This window comes from Oncorhynchus nerka, linkage group LG2, assembly GCF_034236695.1.
Source record: "Oncorhynchus nerka isolate Pitt River linkage group LG2, Oner_Uvic_2.0, whole genome shotgun sequence".
NCBI classification, from domain to species: domain Eukaryota; kingdom Metazoa; phylum Chordata; class Actinopteri; order Salmoniformes; family Salmonidae; genus Oncorhynchus; species Oncorhynchus nerka.
The window spans coordinates 72,316,750-72,325,583 of record NC_088397.1 but is presented as its reverse complement, the minus strand read 5'-3'; positions in this window follow the sequence as shown (position 1 = coordinate 72,325,583).

The window sequence follows — 8,834 nt, the reverse complement described above, 5'->3', positions numbered from 1 at the left end:
CACCCCCCCTTTCCTCCAGAACAGCCTGAATTATTCAGGGGTATGAATTTTACAAGTCGGAAACATTCCACAGGGATGTTGGTCAATGCATCAATGACGTGATGGCATCACGCAGTTGCTGCAGATTGGACGGCGATACAGCACCGCCACCAGCCTGTATCGTTGACACCAGGCAGCATGGGTCCATGGACTCAAGCTGCTTGCGCCAAATCAGCATGACGCAGCAGGATTCGTCTGACCATGCAACGTTTTTCCACTCATCAATTGTCCAATGTTGTTTATTGCGTGCCCACTGGAGCTGCTTCTTCTTGTTTTTAGCTGATAGGGGTGGAACCCGGTGTGGTCGTCTGCTGCAATAGCCCATCCGTGACAAGGATCGACGAGTTGTGTGTTCTGAGATTCTGTTCTGCTCACCACTGTTTTACTGTGCCTTATTTGTCTGTTTGTGGCCTGCCTGTTAGCTTGCAGAATTCTTGCCATTCTCCTTTTACCGCTCCAAATAACAAGCTGTTTTCGCCTACATTGCCGCCGACTAGATGTTTCTTGTTAATCTCACTACTCTCTGTAAATCCTAGACACTGTCGTTCATGAAAAGCCCAAGAGGGCGTCCATTTCTGAGATACTGGATCCTGCATGCCTGACACCGGCGATCATACCACACCAGCGATCATACCACACCAGCGATCATAGCACTCGCTCCAGCAGGTATACTTCACTGGTCACCCCCAAAACCAATTCCTCCTGTGGCTGCCTCTCCTTCCAGTTCTTTGCTGCCAATGACTGTAACAAATTGCAAAAATCACATTCATCTTCTGCACATCTATTATTACTTATTGTTTATTTGCTCAATTGTAATTATTTCGCCACTACGGCCTAATCTTACTTAATTTGCACCCACTGTATATAGACTTTTCTATTGTGTTATTGACTGTAGGTTTTGAATATTCCATGTGTAACTCTGTGTTGTTGTTTGTGTCGCACTGCTTTGTTTTATCTTGACCAGGTCGCAGTTTGTAAATGAGAACTTTTTCTCAACTGACCTACCTGGTTAAATAAAGGTGAAATAAAATAAATAAAAACTCAGTCGCTTAGGTACTCATTTTGCCCATTCTAACGTTCAATCTAACGGTAACTGAATGCCTTGATGCCTATCTGCCTGCTTTATATAGCAAGCCACGGCCACGTGACTTCACTGTCTGTAGGAGTGATCAATGTCCGTGAACGGGGTGGTGTACCTAATAAACTGTCCTGTGAGTGTAGTTTTCCTGTCAATTTCACATATTGTGAATTATAGTTCAGTTCAAACAATTCAGAAAGTGAAAAGTGAATGGCAATTCAAGATTAAAACAATCTATAACGAAAACAAAACAACATCATTATCTCCTCAACTGAAATGGAAACTAAACCAGCATGTTTCCCTCTGCAGTTGGACCATCCAGGCTTTATTACATACTCCAGAGAGGTTCATATCTAATCCATACAGTCTTGCTACCCTCACTGAAGATCCATTTACAACAATGGTTTAATTAAATCTCATAGAGAGAGAGAGACAGAGGGAGGGATGTGGTGGTGAGATGAGCGCAGCAACCTTGAAGTTCGGGAATCCTGAGTGAAACGTGACGGGGCCGTTCCTGTGTTTATCACCTCAGACTAATTGATTAATGTGTTCACCACTGATGTTGCCGAGGTAACAAATGGCCCGAATGCATCTCGCACCACTGAACTTTATCTAACGATGCGCGGACGTTCTTGTTTTTCACTACGTTGTTGTTGGCATGGAAAATAAGAAGGAATTCATGTGGCCAGCCCTCTGTTAGTTAAATCCATGCTATGACACGAGTGCGACTCCGAGACAATCAGCACTGGTGTTATTCATGTATAGATATTATACTGTAAATATGTAGCTGGATCATTCTGTGACACCGGTGTTAGTCACTAATATTTCTGAGGAAGACACTTTGTGTAACAATATAATTTGTATTGGTTATAACGCCTTCGTAAAGCTGTCATAAGACTGATGTAACATGTTAAGTCAGTGAATAATGAAACCCTAGGGCTGTCATGACGGATGACAACAGAATAATTGGCATTTGGATAAGGGTCAAGGTGGGGAAGATCGTTACCACGATACAACATATAATATTTGATGGCACCGTACACTATGCCAAATCCCTCAAGAGACTGTGACATTAGACTGTGACATGACAAGAGCAGTCCATTTGGCAAGGGAGAGATGGAGAGAAGGTGGATTCTCTCCCTGAGTAGATCAGAGGGGTGGATGACAGACAGGCCAGGAAAGGGATAAGAGAGAGAGAGAGAGGATATATGGAAGGGAAAGAAAGCAGAGAGAGAGGGCCCTGATGTGATATCCTAGACAGAGCCTCTCAGGAGAGAGAGAGATGGAATAGCAGGAACACAGATATGGTATCAGGGACTAGGAGGAACTAAGCTCTAGTTAGGGCACAGACAAAGTCTGAAATCTTTTTTTTTGTGAACCCCACATGATTGATCCAAATCTTTTCGAGGTCAATACAGATTATTTGGACTATTCAGTGTGCGTGGGTATTTTTTTTTGAGTCATAAAACAGCTCAGAGATACACTTCCTCAGTCAGATATTTATGTATGTCCTCACCGCAGCACCACTTCTGATAATTGTTAGTATCCTTCCATACCCATTTATTTATTTAGTAACACACCTGCAATTAGGGAGCATGGTATCAAATCCAGACATAATTCATATGTAAAAAATATAAAAAAGAAAAAAAGAATCCTGTTGTTTTTACGGTAACTTACTGGCAGCCAATTACCTGTAAATTACTGTAAAAGATGTTTACCATAAATTCCAAATTAACTTTGGTTTAACAGTACATTACTGTAAAGTTGAACCCTGTGCTGCTCTCAGTCAGTCATGTGTGTCTATTCAATCAAGTGCACAATTACAGTGAAATGCCTTTCTTGAGAGCTCCAAACCCAACAATGCAGTAATTTCAATGCAGCACTAAAAGCAGAACAAAAACACAAAGTAAATAAAAATAATAAATAAGAAGAACATGAGAAATTAAGAAGATACAGTGGGGCAAAAAAGTATTTAGTCAGCCACCAATTGTGCAAGTTCTCCCACTTAAAAAGATGAGAGAGGCCTGAAATTTTCATCATAGGTACACTTCAACTATGACAGACAAAATGAGAAAAATAATCCAGAAAATCACATTGTAGGAGTTTTTATGAATTTATTTGCAAATTATGATGGAAAATAAGTATTTGGTCAATAACAAAAGTTTATCTCAATACTTTGTTATATACCCTTTGTTGGCAATGACAGAGGTCAAACGTTTTCTGTAAGTCTTCACAAGGTTTTCACACACTGTTGCTGGTATTTTGGCCCATTCCTCCATGCAGATCTCCTCTAGAGCAGTGATGTTTTGGGGCTTTTGTTGGGCAACACGGACTTTCAAATCAAATCAAATCAGATTTTATTTGTCACATACACATGGTTAGCAGATGTTAATGCGAGTGTAGCGAAATGCTTGTGCTTCTAGTTCCGACAATGCAGTGATAACCAACAAGTAATCTAACTAACAATTCTAAAACTACTGTCTTATACACAGTGTAAGGGGATAAAGAATATGTACATAAGGATATATGAATGAGTGATGGTACAGAGCAGCATACAGTAGATGGTATCGAGTACAGTATATACATATGAGATGAGTATGTAGACAAAGTAAACAAAGTGGCATAGTTAAAGTGGCTAGTGATACATGTATTACATAAGGATGCAGTCGATGATGTAGAGTACAGTATATACGTGTGCATATGAGATGAATAATGTAGGGTAAGTAACATTATATAAGGTAGCATTGTTTAAAGTGGCTAGTGATATATTTACATCATTTCCCATCAATTCCCATTATTAAAGTGGCTGGAGTTGGGTCAGTGTCAATGACAGTGTGTTGGCAGCAGCCACTCAATGTTAGTGGTGGCTGTTTAACAGTCTGATGGCCTTGAGATAGAAGCTGTTTTTCAGTCTCTCGGTCCCAGCTTTGATGCACCTGTACTGACCTCGCCTTCTGGATGATAGCGGGGTGAACAGGCAGTGGTTCGGGTGGTTGATGTCCTTGATGATCTTTATGGCCTTCCTGTAACATCGGGTGGTGTAGGTGTCCTGGAGGGCAGGTAGTTTGCCCCCGGTGATGCGTTGTGCAGACCTCACTACCCTCTGGAGAGCCTTACGGTTGAGGGCGGAGCAGTTGCCGTACCAGGCGGTGATACAGCCCGCCAGGATGCTCTCGATTGTGCATCTGTAGAAGTTTGTGAGTGCTTTTGGTGACAAGCCGAATTTCTTCAGCCTCCTGAGGTTGAAGAGGCGCTGCTGCGCCTTCTTCACGACGCTGTCAGTGTGAGTGGACCAATTCAGTTTGTCTGTGATGTGTATGCCGAGGAACTTAAAACTTGCTACCCTCTCCACTACTGTTCCATCGATGTGGATAGGGGGTGTTCCTCTGCTGTTTCCTGAAGTCCACAATCATCTCCTTAGTTTTGTTGACGTTGAGTGTGAGGTTATTTTCCTGACACCACACTCCGAGGGCCCTCACCTCCTCCCTGTAGGCCGTCTCGTCGTTGTTGGTAATCAAGCCTACCACTGTTGTGTCGTCCGCAAACTTGATGATTGAGTTGGAGGCGTGCGTGGCCACGCAGTCGTGGGTGAACAGGGAGTACAGGAGAGGGCTCAGAACGCACCCTTGTGGGGCCCCGTGTTGAGGATCAGCGGGGAGGAGATGTTGTTGCCTATCCTCACCACCTGGGGCGGCCCGTCAGGAAGTCCAGTACCCAGTTGCACAGGGCGGGGTCGAGACCCAGGGTCTCGAGCTTGATGACGAGCTTGGAGGGTACTATGGTGTTGAATGCCGAGCTGTAGTCGATGAACAGCATTCTCACATAGGTATTCCTCTTGTCCAGGTGGATTAGGGCAGTGTGCAGTGTGGTTGAGATTGCATCGTCTGTGGACCTATTTGGGCGGTAAGCAAATTGGAGTGGGTCTAGGGTGTCAGGTAGGGTGGAGGTGATATGGTCCTTGATTAGTCTCTCAAAGCACTTCATGATGACGGAAGTGAGTGCTACGGGGCGGTAGTCGTTTAGCTCAGTTACCTTAGCTTTCTTGGGAACAGGAACAATGGTGGCCCTCTTGAAGCATGTGGGAACAGCAGACTGGTATAGGGATTGATTGAATATGTCCGTAAACACACCGGCCAGCTGGTCTGCGCATGCTCTGAGGGCGCGGCTGGGGATGCCGTCTGGGCCTGCAGCCTTGCAAGGGTTAACACTTTTAAATGTCTTACTCACCTCGGCTGCAGTGAAGGAGAGACCGCATGTTTTCGTTGCAGGCCGTGTCAGTGGCACTGTATTGTCCTCAAAGCGAGCAAAAAAGTTATTTAGTCTGCCTGGGAGCAAGACATCCTGGTCCGTGACTGGGCTGGGTTTCTTCTTGTAGTCTGTGATTGACTGTAGACCCTGCCACATGCCTCTTGTGTCTGAGCCGTTGAATTGAGATTCTACTTTGTCTCTGTACTGACGCTTAGCTTGTTTAATAGCCTTGCGGAGGGAATAGCTGCACTGTTTGTATTCGGTCATGTTGCCAGACACCTTGCCCTGATTAAAAGCAGTGGTTCGCGCTTTCAGTTTCACGCGAATGCTGCCATCAATCCACGGTTTCTGGTTAGGGAATGTTTTTATCGTTGCTATGGGAACGACATCTTCAACGCACGTTCTAATGAACTCGCACACCGAATCAGCGTATTCGTCAATATTTTTATCTGACGCAATACGAAACATGTCCCAGTCCACGTGATGGACTTCCGGCGCCGACAGAGATGGCCGCCTCGCTTCGCGTTCCTAGGAAACTATGCAGTTTTTTGTTTTTTTACGTGTTATTTCTTACATTAGTACCCCAGGTCATCTTAGGTTTCATTACATACAGTCGAGAAGAACTACTGAATATAAGATCAGCGTCAACTCACCATCAGTACGACCAAGAATATGTTTTCTGCGACGCGGATCCTGTGTTCTGCCTTACAAACTGGACAACGGAATGGATCGCATGCAGCGACCCAAGAAAACGACTCCGAAAAAGAGGGAAACGTAGCGGTCTTCTGGTCAGACTCCGGACAAGGGCACATCGCGCACCACTCCCCAGCATTCTTCTTGCCAATGTCCAGTCTCTTGACAACAAGGTTGATGAAATCCGAGCAAGGGTAGCATTCCAGAGGGACATCAGAGACTGCAACGTTCTCTGCTTCACGGAAACATGGCTTACTGGGAAGACGCTATCCGATGCGCTGCAGCCAACGGGTTTCTCCACGCATCGCGCGACAGAAACAAACATCTTTCTGGTAAGAAGAGCGGCGGGGGCGTATGCCTCATGACTAACGAGACATGGTGTGATGAAGGAAACATACAGGAACTCAAATCCTTCTGTTCACCTGATTTAGAATTCCTCACAATCAAATGTAGACCGCATTATCTTCCAAGAGAATTCTCTTCGATTATAATCACAGCCGTATATATCCCCCCCAAGCAGACACATGGATGGCTCTGAACAAACTTTATTTAACTCTTTGCAAACTGGAAACCATTTATCCGGAGGCTGCATTCATTGTAGCTGGGGATTTTAACAAAGCTAATCTGAAAACAAGACTCCCTAAATTTTATCAGCATATCGATTGCGCAACCAGGGGTGGTAAAACCTTGGATCATTGTTACTCTAACTTCCGCGATGCATATAAGGCCCTGCCCCGCCCCCCTTTCGGAAAAGCTGACCACGACTCCATTTTGTTGATCCCTGCCTACAGGCAGAAACTTAAACAAGAGGCTCCCTCCAAAGCTTTTCTGTGGGGTTGAGATTTGGAGACTGGCTAGGCCACTCCAGGACCTTGAAATGCTTCTTACAAAGTCACTCCTTCGTTGCCCGAGTGGTGTGTTTGGGATCATTGTCATGCTGAAAGACCCAGCCACATTTCATCAATGCCCTTGCTGATGGAAGGAGGTTTTCACTCAAAATCTCACGATACATGGCCTCATTCATTCTTTCCTTTACACAGATCAGTCGTCCTGGTCCCTTTGCAGAAAAACAGCCCCAAAGCATGATGTTTCCACCCCCATGCTTCACAGTAGGTATGGTGTTCTTTAGATGCAACTCAGCATTCCTCCAAACACGACGAGTTGAGTTTTACCAAAAAGTTATATTTTGGTTTCATCTGACCATATGACATTCTACCAATCTTCTTCTGGATCATCCAAATGGACTGGACATGTACTGGCTTAAGCAGGGGGACACGTCTGGCACTGCAGGATTTGAGTCCCTGGCGGCGTAGTGTGTTACTGATGGTAGGCTTTGTTACTTTGGTCCCATCTCTCTGCAGGTCATTCACTAGGTCCCCCCGTGTGGTTCTGTGATTTTTGCTCACCGTTCTTGTGATAATTTTGACCCCACGGGGTGAGATCTTGGGTGGAGCCCCAGATCGAGGGAGATTATCAGTGGTCTTGTATGTCTTCCATTTCCTAATAATTGCTCCCACAGTTGATTTCTCCAAACCAAGCTGCTTAGCTATTGCAGATTCAGTCTCCCCAGCCTGCTGCAGGTCTACAACTTTGTTTCTGGTGTCCTTTGACAGCTCTTTGGTCTTGGCCATAGTGGAATTTGGAGTGTGACTGTTTGAGGTTGTGGACAGGTGTCTTTTAAACTGATAACAAGTTCAAACAGGTGCCATTCATACAGGTAACGAGTGGAGGACAGAGGCGCCTCTTAAAGAAGAAGTTACAGGTCTGTGAGAGCCAGAAATCTTGCTTGTTTGTAGGTGGCCAAATATTTATGTTCCAGCATGATTTGCAAATAAATTCATAAAAAATCCTACAATGTGATTTTCTGGATTTTTTTTCTCATTTTGTCTGTCATAGTTGAAGTGTACCTATGATGAAAATTACAGGTCTCTCTCATCTTTTTAAGTGGGAGAACTTGCACAATTGGTGGCTGACTAAATGCTTTTTTGCCCCACTGTATATACAGGATACATTATTTGTCAGTTTGGGACGGTGAAAACAAAAATACCAAATACCATACAAATGAAAAATAAACATCAATTAAATTATATTAGAAAGCAATGCTGAGTGACACGTGACACACAAACCTCTTGAGTATTTGTTTCTCTCTCTATCATTTCCCCAGGTCTGTCACAATGTCTGCAGCTGGATGTAATACATTCTGGGAGACACATAGAGAATAAGGTATCTTCAATAATTGATTAGACTACGCAGCCAGATACTAGCGCAGAGGGAATCACAAACATAGATATGCTTTTATTTGTGTGTGTGTGTGTGTGTGTGTGTGTGTGTGTGTGTGTGTGTGTGTGTATTCATGTGTTTGTGTAAGGTACTTTCATCAATGCATATATTACATACGAAACATCCAGCCAGGTCACACCAGATCCACTGCAGTATTAGATGTTTGTCCAGGCCCTCAGAACATCAGGAGAGACATTGGGCATTCATGCAATTTCAATACAGTCCACTAGGGGCAACATGAGCCTAGTATCTAGGCTTGCCAGGGTGCATTGGGAAAGAGGAAGGGCTTAAACCGTGAGCTACGGCTCCAAGGATCACTTCTTCAATCCCAGTGTTAGGCACTCTTTTTTATTTTGGAGTTTTTCTGTTTGAAACCTATCCCTGTCACGGATTCCCCCAGAACTTTCATTACGCACACCTGGCCCCTATTCCCAGTGATTAGTAATTGTATAAGTGTGTCCTTTGTTCTCCAGTGTCCTGTCGATTGTTGTTACAA